This window comes from Moschus berezovskii, chromosome 3 (genome assembly GCF_049115385.1).
Source record: "Moschus berezovskii isolate FMDL1 chromosome 3, NW_MosBer_1.0, whole genome shotgun sequence".
In the NCBI taxonomy this organism is placed as follows: domain Eukaryota; kingdom Metazoa; phylum Chordata; class Mammalia; order Artiodactyla; family Moschidae; genus Moschus; species Moschus berezovskii.
The window spans coordinates 56,674,720-56,700,637 of record NC_142462.1 but is presented as its reverse complement, the minus strand read 5'-3'; the positions used below and the strand labels follow the sequence as shown (position 1 = coordinate 56,700,637).

The following is a 25,918-nucleotide window of genomic DNA, read 5'->3' as shown; positions in this document are numbered from 1 at the left end:
AAAATCTTGAATTTGAAATTATTTCAAATTTATGGAAAGGTTGCGAAGAGAACACCTTTGTAGCCTTTATTCAATATTGTATTCTCTCTGTACAAGCACAATTATTTTCTTGAACCATTTGAGATCAAATTACAGACTTCATGCCCCTTTACCTTTAGGAAATCACTGTGGGTTTCCTAAGAACAAAGATATTCATAGTATAGTTACCAAATTTAGGAAATTTAATATCAATACAATACTTTTTATCTGGTCTACTACCATTCACTTCCAATCTTCGCAACTGTACAACTTATGTCCTTTTTATAATTTTTTTCAGTTCTAGTCCAGATATCTAGTCCTACATTGAAGATTAGCATTAAGATGTCATGTCTCTTTAATTTCCACTAACCTGGGATAGTTCATTAGCTTTCCTCCTTGCCTTCTTCTCCCGACTCTTCCATGACACTGATATTTTTAAGAACACAGCCCCTTCTTTTTAATAGAATCGTTTTCCATTTTGATTTTGCCTGATGTTCTCTGATTAAATTCAGATTATACTTCCCTCTTATATGCAAATATGACATAATGTTAAATGCATGTTGATGTTGAATGTATCTCAAGGTTATCACATCCAGAGGCCCATCTGTCTCTGTTTTTTCCATTTTTATAGTTATTTTCCTTCTGTAACTAAAAAGTGGTGAGACAATTAAGACTATGTAATGATACCACCTTATGGCAGAAAGCAAAGAGGAACATAAGAGCCTCTTGATAGAGGTGAAAGAGGAGTGAAAAAGCTGGCTTAAAACTCAACACTCAAAAAACTAAGATCATGGCATCTGTTCCCATCACTTCATGGCAAACAGATGGGGAAAAAAATGGAAACAGTGACAGACTTTATTTTCTTGGGCTCCAAAATCACTCCAATTGATGAATGCAGCCATGAAATTAAAAAATGCTTGCTCTTTGGAAGAAAAGCTATGACAAACTTAGACAGTGTATTAAAAAGCAGAGACATCACTTTCCTGATAAAGGTCCATATAGTCAAAGCTATGGTTTTTCCAATAGACATGTATGGATGTGGGAGTTGGACCATAAAGAAGACTGAGTGCTGAAAAACTGATGCTTTTGAACTGTGGTGTTGGAGAAGACTCTTGAGAGTCCCCTGGACAGCAAGGAGATCAAACCAGTCAATCTTAAAGGAAATCAATCCTGAATATTCATTGGAAGGACTGATCCTGAAGCTCTAATACTCTGGCCAACTGACATGAAGAGCTGACTCACTGAAAGACTCTGATGCTGGGAAAGATTGAGGGCGGGAAGAGAAGGGGGCGACAGAGGATGAAATGGTTGGATGGCATCACAGACTCAATGGAAATAAGTTTGAGCAAACCCCGGAAGACAGTGAAGGACAGGGAAGCTTAGCGTGCTGCAGTCCATGGGATTGAGACATGACTGAGTGACTTAACAACAAAACATCCTGCTTCTTGTCAAAACTTCAAGCTTATATTCAGCATCTATAGATCATTCTTTCCCAAAAACAATCTTTGTTATGATGATTGCAAAATAGTGATTTTCCAACTTCACCATTCAATCCAAATTTATCAGTCAGCACTGTAGTATAAAGAAGAGTCTTCCTTTCTTTCATATCCATCCATCTACCATCAGTATGAACTAAAAATAGATTCCTGTTTTTAAAAATGATTTATAACTCATTAATATACTTAATTTCCCCCAGGTCTGGCCAGGGGGAACCCCTTTCAGGCTGGCATTTATGTCCTTTGACTATGCCCCCAACAGTTTCTGGTACAAGATGTTCCAGATTTATCCTAACCTTTCCCAGGCTCAGCCTGGACTCAAGCCATTCTATTACCGAATAGAATTTATCAGAAGGGTCTGCTTTTGAAAAAACTGAGGGTGGAAAAAATATTTTATCATTTTTACTAAGAGATGGGTGACACTATTTCCTTAAGAATGATCACTTTCTTATACAAAGTAGAAAAATATGGGGTGTATAAGTGGCATTTTAAGACATTACTTCAAGATACACGGATATGGCTATATATTAGTCTTTGTCTACCAAGGAGCTAAGTCAGTAGATTAGACAGAAGTTAAAATATATATATAAAGATATACATTTAAGTCAACACTTTGTATAGAAGAGTGAGCAAATGTGCAGAAGGGAAGAGTTGTGTAAGATGGACTGGAAAAATTCTGGGAATCCTGAACTAGATCTACATACAATTCTGCACATGCAGCCTTCAGAAGTTCTGCATTTGTAAATCTTTGAGGGTAGGATTTGAGGAAAGAAAGTGGGATTTATAAAACTTAAGTCACCTTTTTTGCAAAATGAAATTAAATTTTAGGTTCTCTTTAAAAACAGTTTGTCTTCCCTCCTGAGAAGCCATCATATGGGCATTTTTATATATAAATGTGTAACTCACTATCAACTAAAGTACCTTTTGTATCAAAACTTTCTTGACTATTTTGTCTAATTAAACTCTGCATTGTTCTACATCTATGCTGTCCAATATGGTAGCCACTAACTTTATGATTACTGAGCACTTTATTTAAAAAATTTTTGTAATTGGAATATAATTGCTTCACAATGTTGTATTACTTTCTGTTGTACAACAACATTGTATGAATTGGTTATATGTATACATAAACTCCTTCCCTCGTGAGCCTCCCTCCTGCTCCCTCCATCCTACTTCTCTAGGTCATCACAAGGTACTGGGCTGAGTTCCCTGTACAACACTTTAAATATGGCAAGTGCAACAGAAGAACTGGGTTTTAAATTAAATTTAAATTAAATTCTGATTTAAATAGCCATACATAGCTAATGGCTAGTGATATTAGATAGCATAGTTTTATAATTTCCTCACATTACTTCTATAGATCTATAAATCTAAATTAGGTATTAGAAACTGAATTTGACAACTTTAATGTGTCACTTAGTAAAGAAAGGCATGGGTTGGATGTGGAAGAGAGACTTCTGGTAGTTAGATTTCACAAGGACCCATAGCCACAACATAAAGACAATGCATTAGTTTTCAATTGGGGTATAAGGCATTTCCTAGAAGATACTCGAAAAAATATAGCATGGTGTCATCTTCAGGATCTTCCTTACTAAAAATGTTTAAGAGTCTGGACTTGGGTATATAAAAAGCAAAGAAGATTCTACAACTTAGTAATAGCTGAGTAGTCTGTAACAGTGGTTTTAAAAATGTTGATCAGGAGCTTGTATTGAACAGTCCATAATGTTAAAAATGACTTATACTTAAATTTATGACATGAATAAATTAATTAGGAGATTTAATAAATCATATCAACTCATTAAAAATACTATTACAACTTCCTTATCAAAAGATACTATTTTCTTATGAATTGTTAGGAGAAAGATTGAATCAGGTGACCCTACGAATCTGTCAGAAAAGCTAGAAACCATGTGTATAGCCTATCCAGAAGTTTTTTCTGATTATGGAGAAAGTACAAAGCTATAACAAAACAACGGCAGGCAAATCCTGTTTTTCTAGCATTTCTCAAGCCAAGGCATGAACTGTGTTTATTATTTTATTTTGTATTTCAGTGGATATTAGTAAACCTAATGATTACAAGCTTACTGATTTACTCCAATTAGGAGAGGGTGTTACTGTCTAGGAGTCTTCTGGACTGTTTACAAGTCCTTTCTTTACCTCTCATTTTATAAAAACTACAACATTCTGCTTTGGTTGTCTTCTACCTCCTTTTGGAACTGCCTTTATGACTAAGCGATTACATAAAGTTGTTATCTGACATTTGAATATGCTTCTTGTTTTATTTCAAACCATGTTATTTTGGAAACAGCATATATAGGGAAGACATCAGATAAGGAGGCTTGAGGTGATACATCTAAGTCACTATTTCAATTTTCCCATCTGCCAAAATGAGCTATCAGTTTCCAGTAGTGGTATGGAAATGTTGAGATATTTCATGAGATTACTGGACAGGTTCAGTTATGCTCACTGGGAACTTTTAGAGGCACACATCATTAATATAAAGAAAAACTCTAATATTACAGAGACATGCAGTAAGCCAAAATGTTTGTGTAAAATGACATGTAAGCAGGCCAAAAATATCTGTTTCCAAGTGCCAAACTTACATTTATTGAGCTATTTGCACAGTGGGAAGAGTTGGTGAGACCGATGCACTGTGTAAATGTATCACTATGATTTCTATCTGAGATAACAGACAGTATCAACTAAACTCTGCCAGGAACATAAAAAAACATTTTTAGACCCATTGGCAAGAGAGCTCAAGTTGGCTGTGGTATACAAGGTATAAGGACTGCACTAGAGGAAAACTAATTTGAAAAGTGTTCATACATCTGGCTTTGATTTCTTTTCAGTCCATTTGGTTCTATTTTTGAGAACTCAAGAGTGACATACCAGACTATTCAGTATACTTAATCTTTATATGTACTGTTCCTTTACAGGGATCATCACTGGACCATTAATCTACAGTAATACTTCCAAAATACTTGGAAAGGACACACAAACATCTGTTCAGTAAGGGATGTAAGTTGTGGTTTTAATTATACTGTGCTTATTTTTGTAGGTGACTATCTTGTCAGGTACACGCAGGTAGGGTCTGTTTTACTTATTGCTTCAAACATGACCTTCTTTCTTTAACCCCACACCCGTATGTTGATACGATGTGTTGGTTCTACTTCCTTTATCTCTCTCCCACCTGTCCGCTTCACTCAGTCACCATTCCCACTCTCTCATCTCTACTGAAATGGATTCCTCACCTTGTTTCTTGGCTGCTCTAGCTCATTGTCCACAGTGATGTCAAAGAGACTGCTGGCTCCTATGCCTGAAAAGCCCACAACAGTGCCCCGCAGATGTAACATGTAAACATGGCACACGAGACCCTTTATGATGGATCCGAGACCTACTTTTCAACTTGTATCACTGCCTCCATCTTATTTTACGGTCCAGTCACAGTGAGTTCCTTGCAGTATTTCAGAAAGTACTACTCTTTCAGTTACATGCTGCTCATTTTCTTAAAACATCCTTGCTCATCTCCTTTAACCTCCTTGCCGGACTCATTCTCTCTTACTTCATCTGGCTAATTAATATTTATCCTTTAAAATGTCAAGAAATTACTCTTGATCTCTTCTGTTGGTTTCTACTTCACTTTGAGCTTAATTTTATTATATCACTTATGCTGAAGTGTAACTATACCCCTGGGCTTCCCTGGTGGCTCAGTGGTAAAGAATCTGCCTGCAATGCTGGGGATGCAGGTTTGATCCCCAGGTCAGGAAGAACCCCCTGGAGAAGGAAATGACAACCCATTCCAGTATTCTTGCCTGGAGAATCTCATAAACAGAGGAGCCTGGCGGACTACAGTTCATGGGGTTGCAAAGAGCTGGACACAACTTAGCAACTCAACAACAACAACAAACTATGTCCCCAGCAGATTGTGGACTACTCAAGAAACAAAGTTGGACTTCCCTGGTGGCCCAGTGGTTAAGAAACTGCCTGCCAATGTAGGGCATATGGGTTCGATCCCTGGTCCCAGGAAGATTCTACATGCTGCAGAGAAACTAATAAGCCTGGGCGCTGCAACTACTGAGCTCATGTGCCACTACTGAAGCCCCTGCACCCTAGAGTCTATGTTCCACAACAACAGAGCAGCCCCTGCTTGCCACAACTAGAGGAAGCCCGAGTGCAGCAACAAAGACCCAGGGTAGCCAAAAATGTTTTTAAAAATTAAAAGAAAAAAAAATGAAGCTGTGTCTTGTCTTTCTATTCTGAGCACCCAGCACTGTGCCTAGCGTTTGTTGGTATTTAAAATATGTTCCTTGAAGGAATTAAACAGCAGACAAATGAAAAGTCTAAGCTCTAAGCATGTGAAAAATCCACTTGTGTGGAATCAGTTCAGTTTTGAAAATATGATAAATGTCAGGTAAACAATGGAGGACCATTTTAATCACTTGATAGGAATCTTGGTTTCAACTAAACCCAATTATATCTTTAATGAAAAAATTTCAGGCTAGCTGGAAATTCACAAAGCAAACAGACCACTCATGATATTTTGATAAAAATATAATTGTTACAAATATCTCATGCTGATTTAGAATGAAAAACCAAAAGCAAATACTATCACAGAGTCCAGTTGAGTTAAAAAAACAAAAAAACAAAACCAGAAAATACTTGTTTTAGTAATGGGGCAAGATATACCCAAGATAAGCCTGGAGTATCTTGTAGAGTTAGAATGATGTACTCAAGAAAAAGATAAAGCAAAAAAAAAAAAAAAAATCCACGGTGATGAGGATACATCAAGGAGATACAGCAGTCAACTGACGGAGTTCTTAATGACTAAAGCTGAAAAAAATGATCTGAGCAACAAAACAAGTAGTATTAAATTATAATCTGAAGTATAAAGTGGATATCCATGAGTTTTTCTGATATAAATAAATAGGGGTAAGTAGACAAATCTGTGCAGAAGAGCTTCAAATATTTATTCAGATACTCTGTCCTCAAGGAGATAGGGCATAACCCCCTACTTCTTAATCTTAGGCTACAAATAGTGACTTTCCTTTCCTTACACTGTGGAAATAAGGGATTACAAAAGTAACTTTTTTTAGTGAGGTAGTGTCAAACACTACCTCAACAAAAAAATCAAGGTCATCAACAGTGTAAATCATGCCGATAATATATTCTTGAAATCATGTAGTAAAAATGGCATTTTACCTCTGTGACTTTCCTCTCAAGTCACATAATCCCAGTCTAATCATGAAAAATAGCAGATCCCAATTGAGAAACATTCTGCAAAAAGCCAGTACTTCTCAAAACTGTCAAGGTCTTCAAAAATAAGTCTGAAAAACTACTGTAGCCAAGAGAAACCTAAGGAGATATGAAACTAAATGTAGCGTGGTACCCTGAATAAGATCCTAGAATACAAAAAAGATCTCAAGTGAAAACTAAGGAAATCTGAGTAAACTATGGATTTTTTCAATAATAATATATCCATATTGATTCATTAATTATATAATTATATTAGTGTAAGACATGAATATTAGGAGACACTGAGTATGGGGAATATGATAATTCTCTGTACTATATTGCCTGAAGTGAAAGTGAAAGTGAAGTCGCTCAGTTGTGTTCAACTCTTTGCGACCCCATGGACTGTAGCCTACCAGGCTCCTCTGTCCATGGGATTTTCCAGGCAATAGTACTGGAGTGGATTGCCATTTTCTTCTCCAGGGACTATACTGCCTGCTGCTGCTGCTGCTAAGTTGCTTCAGTCGTGTCTGACTCTCTGCGACACCACAGACAGCAGCCCACCAGGCTCCGCCGTCCCTGGGATTCTCCAGGCAAGAACACTGGAGTGGACTGCCATTTCCTTCTCCAGGGACTATACTGCCTACTTTTGTATAAATTTAAACTATCCTGGTGGCTCAGATGGTAAAGAATCTGCCTGCAATGCAGTAGACCCAGGTTCAATCCCTGGATGGGGAAGATCCCCTGGAGAAGGGCATGGCAAGCCACTCCAGTATTCTTGCCTGGAGAATCCCACGGACAGAGGAGCCTGGTGGGCACAAAGAGTCGGACATGACTGTAGCGACTCAGCACACAGCACACATATTCTAACATAAAATTACAGTGGGGAAAAAGCCCATACAAAAAAAAAATATATAGGACAAGATATAATAAAATTCAATAGGTTATAAGTAATATCTTAGTAAGAACCTAATATGATTTTTTAAGTTCCTCTGCTTAAAGAAGGAGAAGGAAATGGCAACCCACTCCAGTGTTCTTGCCAGGAGAATCCCAGGGATGCGGGAGACTGGTGGGCTTCCGTCTATGGGGTCACACAGAGTCGGACACGACTGAAGTGACTTAGCAGCAACAGCTTAAAGAAAGAAAAACTTAAATTTTTCTTTAGTGCAAAATCTTCTGATGTTTTAAAATTATTACATTATATAATTAAAAGACCCACCAAAGTGGTAATATTACAAAGTCACTGAGGGAGGAGTGAGGAAGTAGAGAAGAGCAAAAATTCTCGTGCAGCACGGGCTTAGTACTTCTCCAGAACAACACAGTGTAGGCTTCTTCACCTTCCTGAGTAAGTCTTACATACACAAGGCTTAAGTTACTTAAGAGGAGGGTTGAGGGACAGTATGAGTATAAAAATCTTAAAGGTATTTAAAGTTAGGGCTTATAAAAATAGTTTTTATGAAATCTACATTAGAGTCAGTATGTACAACAAATACAGAAGGGTGGTGATAATTAAGCTCCTTAAAAATGATGATAAATCTTTACTATTTACATCAAGAATATGAAGAAGGAAAGTTTCTTCCAGTCTCTAATTGCTGAGAGGTCACGAAACCTAGGAGCCCCTCCCAAGATTCCGAGCCTTCACGACTAGAGAAGATGAAGCTGTTACACAGATGAAACTGCCGTAAGACAAGGGAGTCATCCATTCATCTATCCATTTGTCAACATATGGAATGCCTAGGCATCAGACTAGGCATCAGACTTTCTACTAAGTGCTGAGGATGAAAAGATAGCTAGGGTTGTTGTTCTCATAACACTCATTTTCTAGTCAGGGAGGAAGACACTCAATAAAGAAGCCAACCAACCAACCAATAGTGAGTGCTAAGTGTCATGCAGAAAGTTGGAACAGAGTGCCAGGATGGAGCACATAGAGCCACACAGAGATGGAGACTCAAGAAAGGTTTCTCTGACGTGGAGAAATTTAAGCTACCATCAGTTCTGTCTGCTAAGGGCACCTAGAAGCAACGACACCCCAGTAGCACACTGAGGGTCCAGATCTTACTTTCTATATACCATTCTTCACTTTAAGGCTCACTAGAGAAATGGTTGATTCAAAGGATGGAGGGGGAAAAGTACAAGATAAGCTTGGAATATCTAAAGTTATACCAGAATGGAAATGCTTACAGAATAGGGGCATGACAAAATGATTGGGGACCCAGCTTGAAAAGACTCCCATTGGCCAAATCTGAGACAATCTGAACAAATAAAATAAAATCTACTGAATATATTAAATAGGCAAATCAATAAATAACTGTGGGAAAAATGAAAAAGCTCCTCCTTTAACAATAGAATGGCATTTAATAAATGGAGAAGGAATAAGGAAATTACAAAATCACCATTTGGAAACTGTAAAAATAATAAGGAAAATATGAAGAGAGAGAAAAGGATAGGGCAAATACAAGATGTTATCATTTGGGTAACTGAGTGAGGGCTACAGGGCTTTTCTTGGTAGTATTTCTGCATCTCTTCTGTGATTTGAATTTATCATGTCTGAATAAAAAGTTAAAAGGAAAAAAAGTCTGCTGTGAAGCAGAACAGAGAAATGGGGCAGTAAGTGAAGGAATATGAGACAAAGGAGGTTTTTACTTTTATTTTTGGGGAAAGGAGATGTCAGAGGATGCCTGTAGGGTGATAGGAAGTGAGGAAGTAATTGCAGAAAACAAGAGCCCTTGAGAAGGATACTGGGGTTGAGAGTCACAGCAGTAGAACAGGGACTAAAACTTGTAACCCAACTACACTCAGAGTTTGAGTCCAGTTGGGGGAGGAGGTAGTTTTAGTGGTAAGAAGATGACTTTTAAAATTAATTCTCTGAGTTCAATGAAGTAGGATGAATTTAGAATTTAGAAGTGAGATGAAAAGATCTAAAACAGTTCTGGAGAGTGAAAAAGTGAAGAATTTAGAGAAGTGCAATAAGACTGTCAGTGTTTAGGAGCCATTTGAATGCAGTGACTGTATATTTAAAACAAGAAGTTAGTTCTTTCAGCCACGATGAGATGCTTGCTTGTGTGCAGGTACAAAGTAGATGGATAAGTAGACTATCACCAAGGCTCAGACCTTGAGAGACAGAAGGGAAGTAGATGGGGGGTGGGGGGAGAGTGGCGGCGGGAGGAGAGATGGGAGGAAAAAGGAGGTAGTAAGCAGTTTGCAAGAGCCTAATTATGATGAACCTTGAAATCTAAATTGGGTAAGGAGGGAAGAGAGAGCATCAGTATTTGGTGGTGAGATTTGTTAGTATTTGTTAGCTACCAGGCCTGGAATACTGTGTGTGTGCTAGGGACAAAGAGTTGATTGAGATGTGGCCTGCCTTCCCAGCACTTACAATCTAGTAAGAAAGATAAAAAGTGAAAAATAATTTATACAGAGTACACTACTAAATACATCCACACAGAACTATGGAGGTCCAGAAGGAGGCCATTCAACCCAGCTTGAAAGGAGGGAGTTTCAGGGAGGCTTTTTAGAGTCGGTGATGCGGAAGCTGAAGGATGGGGGCAGCAGAGGCAGACAGACCTGCAGTCCAAAGGGCCAAAGGACAAGGATGATGAAACACCACTGTTAGGACAACTACATGCTCCCATATTTAATAGAGTTCAGTTCAGTCGCTCAGTCGTGACTGACTCTTTGTGACCCCATGAACCGCAGCACGGCAGGCCTCCCTAAAATTAAGACTGGACAAGGGTGGGGCTAGCAAAACTGAAGATGACGCTGGGGGCAGATCACAGAAGACCATGTGTGCCTTCCTGAAGCACTATTATAAAGGCAACAGGAACTAATACAGAGTTTTAAACACTGAAGAAGCCAAATCAAATTGATGGTGTTGATACTCTAGTAGCAAAGTGAGGATGCCAAACTAACAGGAGTGACATGCTTTAGAAGACTGCTTGCTTTGCAGGAGAAGGAGTAAGATATTTTTTGGAATGAAAACAAAGAGGCAAAAATAATTATACTAAAGAGTAAACATTAATGAATAAAACCAAAAATAGCTCTTTTTCTCATATGCAGAGAAAAAGGGGAAATGAATGATTTTGTGTGTGTTAGGTATTGTTAGGTATTTTTCTATCTATTGTTAGGTATACGGTGCCTGCCCCTATCCTCTGGGGGACTGTGAACATGAATGAGTTTTGTGGGTGAAGTGCTTTTGGGTTTTAGAAAAGACATGAATGTAAGGCGTGAGGATACTTATAAAGATTACTGGGACTCTGGACCAAGGAACCAATAAGCAGGCTTTATAGTTTAATAAATAAAATCAGACCTATGTTATGCTGTGGGCAAAAGAAACAATAAATGCATAAAGACTTCTTTCATGAATCTTAGGTTGTTAAGTAATGTATTTAAGAAAATTTTGGCTCTGTTGCTTAGCAAAGAATAATTACAAATTATATAAATATGCTGGTTTTGCACTTGAAAATCAGGGTGTATGTTTTAGGCAAAGCACTGTGTAGGTATAGCTTATATATACTGCTTTGAAGAGTATGTTTTATAAAGCAATTTCATGTGAAAGCAGAAGCAACACATGAAATCTCTAATTTACAAATCATCATGTATGTGGAACTGAAGGAATCAGTTAACTCTGACTATAAAAAAACAACCAGTTTTACTATATATAAGCACACATAATTCCTTAAATTATCTGATCAACATTCATTCAACAAGTACTTAGGTGTACAGCAAATTTTATAATAATATTAAAGCAGAAATCAATCTCTTCAATATCATCTCATTTATACTGAAAAAGGTATTCTTTATTTAAAGACCCTTAACAGGAGTCAGTAAGGGCCAGATTGCAAACATTTTTAGCTTTCTTGGCCATGCAGAGTCTGTCCAGTTTGCTTAACTCCGTAGCCCAGAAAACATGTAAATGAATGAGTGGGGCTTTGTTCCAATAAAATTTAATTTCTAAAATCAAGGCAGCAAGCTGGAGTTGACCTATGGGCCACAGTTTGCTGATTCCTATCCTAAAACACACTTGTAAGTCTTATCAGATTCTCTTAAATTATTAGATTATCAATTTATTCAAAATAACTATAAAGTATCAGAACATGAGAGGAGAGGGCTTAAATTACACTTGAAATTTTAAGAAACTGCCTAAGAAGTTCCCCATTTATCTATTTTGCTTATAGAAAGAACAAATACTATATAGATACAGGATGCTGCAATGAGATTTCACTTGAGGAAGAAAAGGTTTTCTTCCTTTTTCAGCTCATTTTCCTAGTTGAATGCTTTCCATCCATTTTGAAAGTGTCTTTAGAGTTTTCCAGTTTAATTTCTGTACCGTACTCAGCAATTACACGTAAACCTGAAACAAACTGATTCAATCAATATGCCTATCAACATATTCAGAGAATTATGCTTGATTACATTTTAATCATCTGAATATTCCATTATTTGGTATGCATTTAGCACTCTCTACTCCAGTTTTTTTTTTTTAAGTAAACTAACTCATATGTCACACAGAGGAAGGAATAATTTGTAGTTACTTCGTGTATATATATATGCTGGATCCATTCATCAAGGCTATAAGCTCTCCATGGAAAAGAATATTTTCTCTTGCTTCAATGACCCTTTGTAGAGCTAATGAAAGCTTTTCTTCAGGTAGCATCACTTATGCTTGCTGGCTTCCTGGGTAGTTAAGCTGGTAAAGAATCCACCTGCAATGCAGGAGACCCCAGTTCGATTCCTGGATCAGGTTTCCCTGGAGAAGGGATAGGCTACTCACTCCAGTATTTTGGGGCTTCCCTGGTGCCTCAGATGGTAAAGAATCTGCCTGCATTGTGGGAGACCTGGGTTTGCTCCCTGGATTGGGAAAATCCCCTGGAGGAGGGCACCATTCCAGTATTCTTGCTTGGAGAATCCCCATGGACAGAGGAGCCTGGTGGGCCACAGTCCATGGGGTCACAAAGAGTTGAACACGACTGAGCGACTAAGCACAGCACACACTGTCAATGCTATGAAAGTCATCCTTGAGTTTCTGTCTTCAATTACTATTTTCCCTGGAGCTATTCCTCTTGGTCACTATATAATAATTATATAGTTTATTTTACACAAAAAGGGCCTAGAAACAGATAAGAAGCTCACAAAATGGACATTACAACTAAATGGGAATGTGACAAGGAACCAAGCAGGAGAACATATCACTATGACATATTTGTTCCAGGAAATAGTCCACAGCAAGAAAGTCTCCTTCTTCTGGTTTGATAATAGTACGAACTCCATGAAGAGATAATATACACTAATAAATGGCAATACACCCTTTATTTAAACATTAAAAAAACAACCTAAGAGGTAAAAGCTCACTAAAGGGAAGGGTCATATATTTTATTTGATTTAAATAACTGATGTACTGTTAATAATATATAGTCTATTGCCATATCTATCAAATCATCTATGCTATTTTTTTAAAATACGGACTTTGCTTCAAAGGAAAAGAAGGAGATATTAAAGAAGCAGAAATTTCCAGATAAGTAAACAGAAGAGAAAATACATTTGTTTTTCTTATTCAAAGCATAAAAACATTTGTTAAAAGGTCATAAAGCAAAAAACATAATATGACTAAACCTACCAATTTTTAAAAAAGCACTGCAAAATTAAAAATAAGATGTCGGCTTTGATATAAGTGCAAGTTAAAGATAGTTGAGTTTACACCCACAAGAATTTGCAACTGTAAGATATGCTTAGTTTGGACTTTAAGAATTTATTTTTAGATAGATAGATGGCTCAAATAGTTCCTTTGCCAGAAACCAGAAACCCCAGTTTTAAATCTGTCTTATTCTTGTTTAAGACTCAAAAGGCAGAAATACAGGGTTACTGATATACAGAATAGTAATTTTTCTGTAATTTTCTCTTATCTTGATCTTCAATGTCTCCTGTAAAGCACTTCAGCTATTTTTACTCTCTGGTCCCCATACTAGTTATGGCTTGTGTATTACTGGGTTTAGAGGATGATGATTTTTTTTTTAAACTCAAACATGCTAAGGGTAGAGAAATTGGTCTGTAAAAGGAAATGCTAGAATGTTATTTCTTTTCAAGGTAAGCCATGGTGAAAAGGAAGCATTTATCCAGGAACAGAGTTGAGTAAACTAGTTGAGAGTTGAATAAAATAAATAGTTAATAAACTTGAAGTTTAAATAGGATTAGAAGATTCTGTTTCCTGATTCAAATCTAAGGTCCCCGTTATATGCTGCCAACACTTAGGTACACAGAATGGGCCTTTACACTCAGTTTCTGTTCTCTCTGTATAGACTTTGAGTAACGTTTAAAATTTGCTTTATCTCCAGCAGTAGCACTCCTCTGAAGAAAACTAAAACACCAATTAGAGAACATGAGATACATGTACCTCACTGCAGCACTGGCTACAACAGCCAAGATATGGAAACAACCTAATTACCCACCAATAGATAAACGGATAAAAAAAATGTGACATACACACACACCCAAACACACACACACACCCAAACACACACACAATGGAATATCTGTTGTTGTTGTTTAGTTGCTAAATTGTGTCTGACTCTGTGATACCATCAACTGTAGTATGCCAGGCTCCTCTGTTCATGGGATTTCCCAGGCAAGAATATTATTATTCAGTTCAGTTCAGTTCAGTCGCTCAGTCGTGTCCGACTCTTTGAGACCCCATGAATCACAGCACGCCAGGCCTCCCTGTCCATCACCAACTCCCGGAGTTCACTCAAACTCATGTCCACAGAGTCGGTGATGCCATCCAGCCATCTCATTCTCTGTCGTCCACTTCTCCTCCCGCCCCCAACCTTTCCCAGCATCAGAGTCTTTTCCAGTGAGTCAACTCGTCACATAAGGTGGCCAAAGTACTGCAGTTTCAGCTTTAGCATCAGTCCTTCCAATGAACACCCAGGATTGATCTCCTTTAGAATGGACTGGTTGGATCTCCTTGCAGTCCAAGGGACTCTCAAGGGTCTTCTCTAACACCACAGTTCAAAAGCATCAATTCTTCGGTGCTCAGCTTTCTTCACAGTCCAACTCTCACATCCATACATGACCACGGGAAAAACCATAGCCTTGACTAGACGGACCTTTGTTGGCAAAGTAATGTCTCTGCTTTTTAATATACTATCAAGGTTGGTCATAACTTTCCTTCCAAGGAGCAAGCGTCTTTTAATTTCATGGCTGCAATCAGCATCTGCAGTGATTTTGGAGCCCAAAAATATAAAGTCTGACACTGTTTCCACTGTTTTTCCATCTATTTCCCATTATTACTCAGCTTTAAAAAAGAATGAGATCTTGCCATTTGTTACAACATGGTTGGACCTAGAAGGTAGGCTAAGTGAGATAAGTCAGACAGAGAAAGGCCAATACTGTATTATTTCACTTTTATGTGCAATAAAAATACAAACAAATGAACAAACATAACAAGATACAAAGTTATATATATAGAGAATAATCAAGTGTTTACCAGGGGTGGGGGTGGGGGAGGGGGAAGTTAAGGAGAAGAAAGAAACCGGTGAGGAGATTAACAAGTAAACATTTCCAGACTTCCCAGGTGGTCTAGTGGCTAAGACTCAGGCCTTCCACTGCAAGGGGCATAGGTCAGATCCCTGGTTGGGGAACTAAGATCCTGCATACTGCACCATAACAATAATAATAATAATAATAATGAGAAGCCGAGAAGAAACTTAAAAAAAAGAAGTACAAATTTTCAGTTGCAAAATAAATGAGCCACAGGTATGAAATGTACAGTGTGGGGGATACAGTCAATAATTACGTGTTATCTTTGTGTGGTGACATGATAATACGACTTACTGTGGTGATCAGTTTCAAATGTTTAAAACATCACATCACTGTGTTGTGTAAAAGGAACGAGTATAGTGCTCTAAGTCAATTACACTCAAACACACAGAAAGAGAGAGCAGAGTGGGCGGAGGGGATTAGAGGAAGGCAGTCAAAATGGACCAACTTTCAGTCATAAGTAAGTTCTAGGGATGTAATGTACAACATGATTAATATAATTAACACTGGTGTACGTTAGTTTTGAAAGTTGTTAAGAGAGCAAATCCTATGAGTTCTCAACACAAGAAAAAATTTTTTTTCTATTCTTTAATTTTGTAATGAGATGAAGGATGTTCACTAAACATTGTGATAATCATTTCATGATGCATGTATCGATAAATCAAATTATTAAACTGTACACCTTAAACTTGCATGCATATGTGCTCAGTTGCTAAGCTGTGTCTGACTCTTTGTGATCCTATGGACTGTAATCTGCCAGGCTCCTCTGTTCATGGAATTTCCCAGGCAAGAATACTTGGAGTAGCTTGTCATTTCCTACTCCAGGGGATCTTCCCGACCCAGGGATCGTACCGATGTCTCCTGCATCTCTTGCACTGGTAGGTGGATTCTTGACCACTGAGTCACCTGGGAATCCCACACCTTAACTTATACAGTGCCATTTGTCAACTACATTTCAATAAACTAGAAGAAAAATAAATAAAAATTTGCTTTATCCTCAATAGGTTGCTTTTTAAGGATGGTTATGCTCCATGTTAAATGATCTTACAATGAATAAGTCATTTGAACGGGGTTCCCTGGTAGCTCAGCTGGTAAAGAATCCACCTGCAATGCAAGAGACCTCGGTTCTATTCCTGGGTCGGGAAGATACGCTGGAGAAAGGATAGGCTACCCACTCCAGCATTTGTGGACTTCCCTGGTGGCTCAGCTAGTAAAGAATTCATCTGCAATGTGGCAGATTCTTACATTCAGCCTTACAATGAATGTTATTTGAATAATTCCCCCCAAAATTGCTGATGGAAAGAAAAAGAAAGGAAGAAAGAATGATGGCAGGGTCAAGAAATTTGTCTCATTTTTTTTTCTTTTCTTCTTTTCCCTTTATGTAGGAAACATACACTAGTACTCAATTTCTACTATTAGACTGCCAGTCCTGAGAACTTTCAACGTAGCATGCTGTGGATATACTTCTGCTCCTAAAGGAATGAGGAAGAGACATTTTCATATACAACTCAATCACACTTAAAATCATTGCCTGGATGCATGCAATGACTGAATGATATGTATTTCCTCTAGTTTTAAGAATAAGTACTGTGAAGGTATTAAGAATAAATCCTTGGAAGCTCTCCTGGGAAGAATCTTTTGAAGTCAATCTCCTTGGATATCAGAAAGTTTTCCGCTACATACAAGGTCTATTTTTATTATGAGGGCTTGTGAACTTTGTAAATTCTTCAGAGCTTAAGTTCTCACTTTTCATGGCAGTGCCCTTTCCCAATTACTCCGCACACTGGGACATCAGAGTGACTATTAAACAGATCATTAAAAATGACAGATCAGGTCCTTACACCTGACTAAGTTAGTCTTGAGTGTAAACTGGATGCTTGGGGACATGCACACTCTCCTTTGGCTCACCAGGGTCATATGACTGCACTGGAGCACAGGTAATTTACTAACTGGTGAAAAATCTGAGTTGGTGGTTAAAAACTGATGGAGATTTTGGCACTGCTGATAGAGTGAGTGCTCTTAATACTTGCTTTCAGAATAACACTTTCTCAATTTGGATTGAATCAGTTTAAATAGACATTTGTATCTGTGCTTCACTTCCACTAATATATTTGGAGAAAATGTTTCACCAAGATTATAAAGAAACACTAAGGGTAAGACCATGCATAAGGACAATATTCTATTTACCTCTTTTAAAAAATACACCACACTGCCTTTCTACTCAATTTTGAAATATAAGAGAACTTCCTGAAACATTTATTAAGCACCATCAGTCTTAATACTCTCAATTTTTAGAAATCTATGAATATCATTTGAATGGTACTATATACAAAGCATTGTGCTGCTCAACTGATCCATACCTTGAACTACTAATTTATTTCTTAGTTCTTGTCTTAATGAATTTGACGACTATACGTCAAGAGAACACAGCCAGGGTTATACCTCCATTAGAAATGGAACTTGGATCTTCTCAAGGTCAGTAACAATGTTATCTAAAATAAAATGTGTTCATAAAATACTACACTCCTTGTAGAAACCAAACAGAACATACTCAAACAGGTAAAATCTGCTTTTACCTCAACCTTGATTCACTTTGAAAGTAGTTTTGCAGTCTATACTTCAAATAGGAAACTTGGAATCACTTGTTATCAGATCATAAATAAAATGCCTATATTATAAAAGAGTTCATTTTCTCCAAACATCTGAATTGTCAAAGAAATACTGAGCTTCTTTATATTACTCAAAGTAACACTGAGTTTAGAAGTATATATCAGACTTACGAAGTTAAAACTCAAAATACATGAGTTTGATTTTTTTAAAAAGCAAAGGGAGAAAAAAACTAAGCTGGCCAGGGTTAAGAGAGGTAGCATGGCACACAACCTACTCTTGTCTGCCTTTTATTTCTGTCCTACTCTGCTTAAAACTTAAGGAAAAGGATCCTTGGCAAATATTAAAAAAAGCAGGAATTTAAAATAATTTTTTAAACTAATTAAAGGTATTTTGGAAATAGTCCCTTGCATTCTTCAGAAGGATTACCAGCAATATTTTGTGTTGGGTAATAAAAGAACACTACTTCTCTTTTGAAATGTCTGATTACTAAATTTATTTTCATACAAATGTTAAAACTTCGTGATCATGTTCCAAATTGTTTGGAACTGCAGAAGAGCCAAAAGTACAACTATGAGAAGATTTAGAATTTTGAGCTATACTATACCAAACACACCATCTACCACTTTGTTGGGAAGAGTAAACTATTTTTTAACTTACTGCTTCTAAATGATTTTATTTTCTTTTTTTTTTTTAAGTAAGAAGTAGGAATATATATTTTATATCAGACGAAATATTCTACCGATTTTTTAAAGCAATTAGCTCTTATCTTCAGGTTTTCCATTTCAAATGCAAATACATCTTGATGAACTTAACTCTGTCCAAACAATATACATAATTAACAACAGCAAGGTGTATTACAGAAACTTATACTGAGGCCTATTTTTTTTTTGAATCTAAACTTACAAACAGCATAAAGTATTTTTTACTCAATCACTGAATGTTCTCCAATTTATTTCCAACACAAAGCAGTAAAGAGATGTGAAATTGGAGAAGGCCTAGGCATTGATCACTATCTTGACTGCCTGAAAGGTTCCCAGTATCTGGACAACATCAAGGACTATCTGTCATAAGCTGGAATGTTGCTCAGGGGTCAAGCCATCAACTTTGAGGCAGTTTCCTGGATGACGTCAGATTTAGAACTTTTCAGTGCTATGCAGCTGCAGGCAATAATAATTTGTTCCTTGTCTTAAGAATAAGAAGATACTAAAAGAACTGTTTTTCAAAAAGAACAAAAAATGCAGAAGAAATAGTTGCCTTCAGGGAAATGGGAGTTGGGACGCCCTACCCCAAGTCCTTATTGCAATGTATATTGGAATGAGACACTGAACTCTCTACTGACATCCAAGTCTGTGGCTTACTCTGTCCGTATCATTTCTTTCAAGGAACGTTTTCCTTATATCTGGCTTATATCTTGAGATAAGCCCTAATATTATAACCTTATCTTATAACCAAAACTTTCCCCCGTCATTGCTTCTTTCAGCAGCAATGTACTATGATGAAAAACTGTGATAATTTTCCAAATGTGCTTACAAGCAACTTTTCAGGAACACAGGTCTTTTGCTAAGGCAGGAACATTTGTATTTACAACACAGATCTGAAACACCTAAATGTTTGTCTGTAAAACAGAGCATGTTTCTCTTGGCTGAAACAATGTTTTATCTTCATATTTGAGCAGGAATTTGTAAATAGGTCACCCTTGGTATTTTGGCCAGAAGAACATGTAGCCACTGGTTTTGTTTTAGCAAAAGCAGTGAAGTTTAACAGCATAAAATATGATACTTCTACTTCTGTGCAGGCATACAACGTTACCATCTGAAGCCTTCTTTAATTCAGTTTTCAGTTTTTCTTTGTCTTCTTCTAGTTTTCTATTTTCTGCTTCCAAAACGTGTTCTTCTTCCTTGTCATAGTTTTTCAAGAGCTATCAGAAAAGAGTTATAGAAAGAAGTAATCTTAGATTGTAATAGCCAGACTTTTTTTTTAGGAAAAGAGTTAAATAACGTATTTTAAATTACTGACCTCTATTCTTTGTCCTTTTCAGTGCTTTATACTTTTTTACAATGTAAACTTCTGTTAACAGAAACTTGGTATTTGGCAAACACACACACACACACAATTTCTTCTATGAGTGAAACCTCTGACATGAAAATAACAAGAGTTTCTGGCTGGGCTACAATTAAAATTATATTTTCAAAAGTATTAAGATAAAACATCTTTTCCTTAATATGTGATGTTAATCTAAGGAAAAAAATAGTTCTGAGGATAATATTACTTGGAAAGCCTTTATGTTCCAACTGCAGAGCTGTCTACTCAGACTAGTTTTATATTGATGATTTGTAAGAAAAGAACATGTTTTCAGGATAGAAATGGGTAAGTGGAGTATGACAGGGCCACTTTTAGGCTTGGACAAGTCTACCTAATTGACATTGAATGGTCTCCAAATTACTTTTATCCAGTTAATCTTTCAGAATATTCTTTGTATTTTCAAATCTATTCTGGCTTTTAAAGTTTTTGTTTTATGTTTGTAGTTTATCTTTTCTAGGCAAGAAAAATTAAGATCTGAATAGTAAAATATTTGACTAAAATAAAAACATCATAGGGTAAAAATTTCATAGCCTGAAGGAAATCATCTGTGTTAATAGAAGTAAGTAAATGACATAAAAAAGACATTTTAAGATGTTTAGTTAAAGATGTTAAATTAATGTTTGAGAAACAGAACATGTACATATTGACATGGGTTATTTGACTACGTAAAAAGGTAGCAATTTGATACAGAAAACTTCAACAGTCAGGAAAAAGAAATTAACTCAGGACAATTTAAAATGACTGACATAGAAAAGAATTTCTACTGCAGGGTGATTCCTTTCCTAATGTAAACTGACATATTAAAACACTGATATATTAAACAAAACAAAACAAAGTTCTACTTAGCACTGCTACTACTACATGCAAATATTCTACCATAAAATAAAACAGAAATATGATCTTTTGCTGTCAGGTAAACTCAGGCTAGTGGAAATGATGAGATGAGCATAAGTACTGTAGCACAAGATCAAATACAATACTGCTGTGTTCCAACAGAGATCAGGCAGATCCAAAGGAGGAATTAAAACTCGAATGAATATATAATTCCAAGAATATTTTTTAAGAGATAAAGAACTGATCAGATCAGATCAGATCAGTCGCTCAGTCGTGTCCGACTCTCCGCGACCCCATGAATCACAGCACGCCAGGCCTCCCTGTCCATCACCAACTCCCGGAGTTCACTCAAACTCATGTCCACAGAGTCGGTGATGCCATCCAGCCATCTCATTCTCCGTCGTCCCCTTCTCCTCCCGCCCCCAACCTTTCCCAGCATCAGAGTCTTTTCCAGTGAGTCAACTCGTCGCATGAGGTGGCCAAAGGATTGCAGCTTCAGCCTCAGCATCAGTCCCTCCAATGAACATCCAGGATTGATCTCCTCTAAAATGGACTGGCTGGATCTCCTTGCAGTATAAGGGACTCTCAAGAGTCTTCTCCAACACCACAGTTCAAAAGCATCGATTCTTCGGCGATCAGCCTTCTTCACAGTCCAACTCTCCCATCCATACATGACCACGGGAAAAACCATTGCCTTGACTAGACGGACCTTGGTTGGCAAAGTAATGTCTCTGCTTTTTAATATACTATCAAGGTTGGTCATAACTTTCCTTCCAAGGAGCAAGCGTCTTTTAATTTCATGGCTGCAATCAGCATCTGCAGTGATTTTGGAGCCCAAAAAAATAAAGTCTGACACTGTTTCCACTGTTTTTCCATCTATTTCCCATGAAGTGATGGGACCAGATGCCATGATCTTTGTTTTCTGAATGTTGAGCTTCAAGCCAGCCTTTTCACTCTCCTCTTTCACTTTCATCAAGAGGCTTTTGAGTTAAAGAACTGAAGTACCTACTAAAACCAAAGAAGTCTCATATTTTTAACATAAAAAAAAAATTTTTTTTTTTAAGAGCAGAGACTAGGGAAAAAAAATCCCTCTGAATTCTACAGGTCTGTTGACCACTTCAGCACAATCCTTGTTATTACTTCACCTGAATTCATTTCACACAGTCTCCAGTGATTATCCAAATTGGAAGAGAACCAATGAGTTACAGGAAAGCTTACACTGACTGCCTCAATTAATATGCCACTGACTTGGAAAAGTTGAATTTGATGTTGGTCTTGTAAATAAGTGTTCACTGCTGCTGCTGCTAAGTCGCTTCAGTCGTGTCCAACTCTGTGCGACCCCACAGACGGAAGCCCACCAGGCTCCCCCATCCCTGGGATTCTCCAGGCAAGAACACTGGAGTGGGTTGCACCTATAAACTTGTTCAACTTTATTATTGAATTATTATTATGTGTAACTTGATGCTGGAGAAAGACCAAGAGCCTTGGAATCTGAAATTTTATAGCTACCAGCTACAGTAATGCACATGTAAACTGTCCTACCCACCTTATCCCACCTGGGTAAGTGGCTGGGGAAAAACAAGAAGTAAAGCTCCATCACTGTTGTTATTTTAAAGCAGTCATATATAAGTTAATTGGTCTTTCATAATTATTTCATTAACTGAATATCATAGCAGAATGGGATCCCATGCATCATCTGCAAGTCATTTCATGGGCTAGCATATGATCGAAGGGAACAAAACAATGTGGTTAAGAGTGTGGATTCTAGAGACAGGCTGCCTGCTTGGATTCAAACCTTAATTCTGTCTCTTATTAGTGGAATGATTTTATACAAGTCACTTAACCTTTCTTTGCCTCCATTTCTTCATCTATAAAATACAAATATTAACAGCACCAACCTCCTAGGGTGGTTGCAACAATTCAAAGAGTTAATACCTTACTGTGAAGCATGTGAACAATGTTAGCTATTACTTATAAACTTGAGACCCAGAACAAATATGGTGACTTGCCCCAGATCACAATGCTAATTAATTACTGGTAGATTTGGGACTGGCAACCAAATCTCTTGAATTTTAGGGTAAAACACTTTCCATTAGATAATGTGTCTCTTATAGAGAATGAAGAGATGTTTTTACCATTATAAAATGAGATCAAAGGACAGAAAATGAAGCAAATAATATTAACGTACAAAGTAAGTCTGACTGTGTTGCTGAAACACTGGTGACATACTGTTTGCTTCTGAACACAGAAACACTGACACAGCTTAACGACCAACGGAAAGTTACATGACGTCTATGGACCAAAGCTTTTTTCAAAACAGAACAAAGTGAAAATACAAACCAGTGCTTATTCTCTAAATGTTTCCTTAAAAGATGCTGTTAAAATCTACCCAAAGAAACATTTCTGAATCCTATTTGTGTAGTGGAAATAAGGTAGACATCATAAATAAAACATGGGTTTTGGAACAGGTGACCATGATACTGTAGCATCAAAAATATTTTTTTGCAATGAGTTTTCCCTTATTTAACAGGTGGTGGAGAAGACTCTTGAGAGTCCTTTAGACAGCAAGGAAATAAACCTTGTCAATCTTAAAGGAAATCAACCCTGAATATTCATTGGAAGGACTGATGCTGAAGCTGATGCTCTAACACTTTGGCCACATGATGTGAAGAGTCAACTCACTGGGAAAAAACCTGATGCTGAGAAAGACTGAAGGCAGGAGAAGGGGATGACAGAGGATGAGCTGGTTGAATAGCCTCACCAACTCAATGGATGTGAGTTTGAGCAAACTCCAGAGACAGTGAAGGACAGGGAAGCCCAGCATGCTGCAGTACATGGGGTGGCGAAGAATCAGACATGACTTAGCAAATGAACAACAACAACAGTCTTGGAGAGCTTTATATTGTTCTAGTTAATAGGTAACTCTTTTAGAATTAATAAAAGGTGATGCTTAGTTCTTTCTGTAAGAGGCTGGGCTTTAGGATTTGGATAATTCTCTACAATACTTTTTACATAAATATGAAAAGTGAAAGTGAAAGTCGCTCAATCGTGTCCAGCTCTTTGCGACCCCATGGATTATGCAGTCCATGGAATTCTCCAGGCCAGAATACTGGAGTGGGTATTTCCCTTCTCCAGGCGATCTTCCCAATCCAGGGATCAAACACAGGTCTCCTGCACTGAAGGTGGATTTTTTACTAGCTGAGCCACAAGGGAAGCCCAAGAATACTGGAGTGGGTAGCCTATCCCGTCTCCAGCAGATCTTCCTGACCCAGGAATTAAACTGGGGTCTCCTGCATTGCAGGAGAATTCTTTACCAACTGAGCTATCAGGGAAGTCCTTACATAAATATAATTTGATGTAATTTATAATTGATTGCACTTCATTAATCTGTAATAGCGAAATAATCTTATTGCATTATGTTAGGAATTATTTAAGAAAATGTTTCACTTCTGAATGGTTCTTTTGACTTTTTTTCCTAAGAAGCAGAATTAGGAAAACTTATAGGTTATAGGACTTAACATGAACTGAAAACACTCAAGCTATGAGATCTGACTCCTAAATTTTAAAGTTAAGAAAAAAAATACCCAAAGTAATTTTGTATCTTCCATTTTCTCATTTGTTCTTTTTACTTAACATGGAAAACATCAGTACCTGATTTTCACTCTCCCTGAGTAGCAGGGGAAAGACAGCATAGGGTTCTCAAAAGAATTATTAGTAACATAACCCAAATTAGAGACTGAAAATATTATATGCAGTCTTCAATCTGTATCAACTATTTTTCTCTGCTTCTTACATAAACATCATTTAAAGAAAAACACACACACACACACCCCCCCACAAAGTCCTAACAGTAATTCAACTGAATGGGAAATGGAAACTTAAGAGACTTATTAAAACTTGCTTTATGTTATAAAGTAAAATTAATGGTAATAAAGGAACTAAAATTCATATTCCCAGAACTGTTTTCTCCTTGAATCATAGGAAGTAGGCCCAATGGCATTAATCTACTACTGAGGGAAACTGTGAGAACTCACAAATCTAAAGATAATAAAATACTTCTGGAACAATCATATTGTAGAATACTGTTATTTATGGTCATTTTCTGCTTATAAAATATAAAAATGCTCTTTTTGAGGCTGAAAAAAATACACCACCCCTTGGGAATACCAAAAACATTTACACCAGTTTTTTTTAAAAAAATGTAAATACCCGTTTCAGTCTTTCATTTTCTTCCATGAATTTTTTGGCAGCCTGGTTAATATTTTCTGCTTGACGTTTAAGTACTCCTTTGTTTGACAGCTCTTTTGCCAGCTGAGTAATAAGGGTAACCAGACGTCTCAACACTCTAAGAAAATAAAAAAAATGTCAGAGTAGTGTTCAGTTCAGTTCAGTCGCTCAGTCGTGTCCGACTCTCCGCGACCCCATGAATCACAGCACGCCAGGCCTCCCTGTCCATCACCAACTCCCGCAGTTCACTCAAACTCATGTCCACAGAGTTGGTGATGCCATCCAGCCATCTCATTCTCAGTCGTCCCCTTCTCCTCCTGCCCCCAACGTAGTGTATAACTAGACTAATCCCCAAGAACTGTGACTTTAAGCATTAATTATCCAGTAACTCCCCTTCAGGTGTGGGTGTGGTAATGTTTAAGCAAGGAAGGATGTTTAAAGAAGTGTGTGTTCAGTCACTCAGTCAAGTCTGACTCTCTGTGATCCCATGGACTGTAGCCAGACAGGATCCTTTGTCCATGGCATTCTCTAGGCAAGAATACTGGAGTGGGTTGCCATTTCCTCCTCCAGGGTTTAAAGAAGACACATACATAATCCAAGTCCTAGTTAAAACAAGCCTGTGTCTCATTTCTTTGAAATTTTTGCCAGAAGACTAACTTTTGGAATGTGGGTTCAGTGGGACTTATTTACTGATTTTTCTCTGTAGAGGACTTTGGCCAGGAGGAGCAGAAAGAGAATTTTGGACACTGTGGCAGGGCCAGTGAGAAATTTTCCCCCTCAGTTCAAAATCTGCTATGTAAAGAGCACTGTGCAGGACTCCCTTGTGGTCAGTGGTTAAGACTTGAGCCCCCGTGCTTCCAATGCAGGGGGCATTGATTCAATCCCTGGCT

At 37.4% G+C, this 25,918-nt stretch overlaps 1 non-coding gene and 1 pseudogene across 2 annotated transcripts in view; both read right to left on the bottom strand.

The window, feature by feature from the left end:
- The window catches only part of LOC129552399 (uncharacterized), an 82,690-nt pseudogene that overhangs the window by 15,663 nt on the left and 41,109 nt on the right, over positions 1 to 25,918 (bottom strand). The window contains exons 10-11 of the transcript XR_016036163.1: positions 25,011 to 25,146; positions 19,695 to 19,803 (exon numbers count right to left, since the gene is read on the bottom strand). The product of XR_016036163.1 is annotated as an uncharacterized LOC129552399 (transcript). The remainder of the gene's footprint in view (positions 1 to 19,694; positions 19,804 to 25,010; positions 25,147 to 25,918) is intronic.
- LOC129552864 (small nucleolar RNA U109) lies at positions 16,653 to 16,782 on the bottom strand. Its single transcript, XR_008685349.1, has one exon. It is a non-coding gene; the product is annotated as a small nucleolar RNA U109 (small nucleolar RNA).